Below are 3,984 nucleotides of genomic sequence, written 5' to 3'. Positions count from 1 at the left end.
TTACTAATTTATGAGATTGTAATTTTCAATAATTTTATTGCAAATAATTTTTTTATATATTGTTTGAGAGTTTATAAATACAAGATGTGATCAAACATTTAGTTGTGTTAATCTATAAATATTAAGCAGTAAATCAGTAATAAATATGTAAAAGTCACAAAACATCACTTAGCAGAAATTTTTATAATTTCTGCTATGTGATGTTATGTGCCTGTCATTAAATCAAATTCCAAAACTTAATAAATTTAACTTTAATATAGTTCTAAAATAATATTGCAACTTTGACCAGCTCTGTTGCTAGCAGGAAAAGTATGATGTACAGGGGCAAGACACTACTGATTTGAGATGGAGAGCATATATTTTAAATTAAATTAATTAGAAATATGGTTAAAAATTACAGCCTTGTTTGTTTATGATGCTCTTTTTAATAATTGACAAAAATACTCTCATAGGCTATTGTTATCTAATATAATAAATTAATTTAAATTTAAATTCAGAACCTTGTTTCTAAAGACAAAGAATTAGAGCTGGAAATTTTATTTATTTATCTTGAGAATAAGTAAAACCAATAAAATTCAGAAGACCATAGATTTCTTAATTCTAATTAGATATGGGGTCTAAAAATTTATCTGATATTATTTTAAAAATTAGAACTATGGTTTCAAAATTAACATTTTTTAAATAAAACTGAAAAGTATTAGAATCAAAACTAAAATCATTTATATTTAAATATCTAATATGAAATCAGAATGTATTTTAAATAAGTTTCAGCTTTTCTCTGACTGACTTGACTACCTCAAAATAAACAATAAATGATGAGCAATTTTATATGATTTCAGATAGATTTTAAATTATATATTATCAAACATGACAGGCTTACTGAAAGAAATAACTTAAAAATATTTTACCAATTGAAATGATGATTGATTTGTTTTATAACGCTTGGTATCAACACATAAGGACATGTGTTTAGTCTTAATTTTACCTACTAAGAATGGATTTGATCTGCAATGGGATTGGTGTGAGTAGAAATACCATATTGATAGATGATTGTATATATTACTGTTTGTTTTAATTAAATATTTTGAAATAGATTAATGAAATAAACATACTTCACTTAAAAAAAGCTATTATTAAATAAACTTTTACATATTATTTTGATCACATCTTGTAAATTACTTTGTGGTGTTATAAGTGTTATTTGCTGATGCGTATTTTCTTTCTGCCGTGCTTTCCTAATGGTGAAGGTGCTCAAGGTACTAATTTCCTTCTTTCTTATTCATTTCTAAAGTTTAATTTTTTTTATTATTCTAAAGTTTGTGTAGTTTAGCTTTTTTCAAATTTATTCTTAATATATAATAATTGCTCACCCATCTTGCTTCCTGGTAAAAATCATTATTCTTATTGCGCTAAGAAAGGCGTAACAGAATTTTTAGACTAAGTTTAATTTTTTTTATTAAATTTACATATAATTTGTGATTGAATATTTTAATAGTTCAATTTTGCTTTTAACAGTACACACTCGTGTTTATTTGATCACTGTGACAATGTTCAGAAATGAGGAGTGGATATCTCCATAAATCGACTGCATTCATCGATTGACAATAATTGTTCCTATATTAAAATTAAACTACAACTATAGTAACTTAGTATCACGTATAAACATTCAAAAAGTTCTCAATGTAACTATTTTTAATATCTGTTCTGTAATATTATTTAAATTTTAATTAAAATAAATGACCTAGATATTATTTTGTTATTTATTTATTAGTATAATGTATAATACGCATATTTAGTCACATACATAAAGAATTTAATAACAATACAAGCACGGTTTAAAAATACGTGATATTTAGGCACTTAGCGATGAAAGGTATCTTAAAAAACACAAAAAAAACAATGATATAAGAAAATCTAAAAAGGAAGATTACGTTTTGAATACTTATTTGTCAATGCACTCCTAATTTTTAGATTCAAAGGATATAAATATTATTGAATAATTTACGCTACTATGATTTTGCATCTGTGTATTATCGAGAAGAAAACTGAAATGTTAACAGACCGCGTTATAATAAGAATATTTCTTATATTCCTATTCCATTTCTTATATTATTCCATTATTATATTATATTCCATTTCTTATATAGGAATGTTTCTTTGATATTTTCATCGATGTTTCTGCTTTGTTAAAAGAAGAAACGTCAGCAGTTATTTTGAAACCTTAATCATACAATCATCAAAGTTGAATCATTATATGCTAAGAGAACAATGAAATCTACATTTATAAATAATTTATAATTCAAAATTAACTTAATTGTTTATGTTCATTTTTATCTTTTATGTGATAATCTGGAGATAAGGGGGAGATGTTTTAACGAAGTTGTTAAAATGATACGTAAATTAATTTCAAATAATGATTTTTTTATTCAAGTTTAATTTATTTTTGTAAAAGGAAGCACTTTCTTTCTTGGAAAAAACAGTTTAGTTCGTTCTAAATTGATAATTCGAGCGCGGAATCTCATTTCGCTGGTCTACCAGAGGCCAAGCGGTTCCGTTTTCTTAACACTGGGAGTTTGGATGTGGGTTCACGCATCGTCAGGACGGACTGGCCGCGTGGAATTTTCCGGGATTTCTCCACGTCTGTAACGCCTGAATAGGGTTCAGTTACTCTTAAAAATACCTCCCGGAAGCATCCCCTCTAGACAGATCGGCCAAGTGTTGCGTTGCCATAAGTTAACTAAACAAACAAACATCTGACTTCACTATCCCCAAGACCGTCCGACTTCCTCCTCATGTCAAAAGTCTGGTGTCTGGTTTGATAGAGAACGTTTTTATACTTTTAAAACTGATTTTTAGTGAATATTTTATATTTTCCTAAAACCGCAGAAAAATAGAAAGTTTATGTTTCATGTCATCTACACATTTCTTATGGTTCATTAGCGAAGTGACTTCGTACCTTCAGAAGTAAAAGTAACATTTCGTAGTTCTTTAGAAACAGTGTGTTAAACGAATCGTAGACAATTGCCATTAGTCCACTGATTCTGTATACAAGGTAAAGTTAATTAACTTCTTTACTGCGATTTTAAGGAGGATGCACACGTGCTGCGGCAAAGAAATGCGGTGTCGCAAACGCATCTTCGCCGCGCGGTAGCACAACCACACAAGCCGCAATCCGCATACGTTTCGGCGCATGCGTTTAGTATTCAAGATGGCGAACGATATCGACACTGTTGCTATCCACATACTTACAAATTTTGTTTTGTACGGATTGCTTTATTTAGCTTGATTTTGTCGAAGATTCGAACGAAGATTTTGGATTAGAGCTATTTTCTTGGATGGAGAAAGAACTGGTGTACAAAATAGGCTTATTAATCCTCGATTAAGATTTCTCGATAAAGAATACTACAGTATTTCGATTAAGGCTCGGCTGTTTTGTTCTTTAAATTAAATTATATATAATTATTTGTTAGAATTTGTGTTAAATTTATTATCCTTTCCTCTTTATTCTGCTGTTAGTTATCTCGGTTAACCGTGTCAAACATTGCGCCATTAAAACACCACATGATTGTATTTTCTCACGTGACTATCACACGAAGTGTTATTGGCTGATAGAAACGCTTTTTGGTGGCTTAAAAGAGAGTTGGGAATTGTCTTTAACAATAAAATCGCTATACGAAGTTAGATATAAATAACATATGTAGCTTTTCTATTTTCAAAATTTTGTAGGAATCTATAAAGTGTTTCAAGTAGATTAATGTAGTATTAGTAGAGTGACGTCGAATACCACAATGTTGAATAGGATGTAGTTTAGAAGTTATTGGTATGTATATTTTCTGATAAATACATAGGGGAGACCGGGGCAAGATCGGCATGTTAAGCTTTACTTAAATTTTGTGTAATAAATACTACTGTAAACTGAAAAAAAAGCTTTGCATATTGTCTATTGGAATGTTACCTTACTATAGAACTGGTTAAAATCAGTTT

This window comes from Centruroides sculpturatus, unplaced genomic scaffold (genome assembly GCF_000671375.1).
Source record: "Centruroides sculpturatus isolate CEXI.00-Female unplaced genomic scaffold, Cexi_2.0 scaffold15, whole genome shotgun sequence".
Classification (NCBI taxonomy): domain Eukaryota; kingdom Metazoa; phylum Arthropoda; class Arachnida; order Scorpiones; family Buthidae; genus Centruroides; species Centruroides sculpturatus.
The sequence above is the reverse complement of the archived record's forward strand: the minus strand, read 5'-3'. Positions refer to the sequence as shown.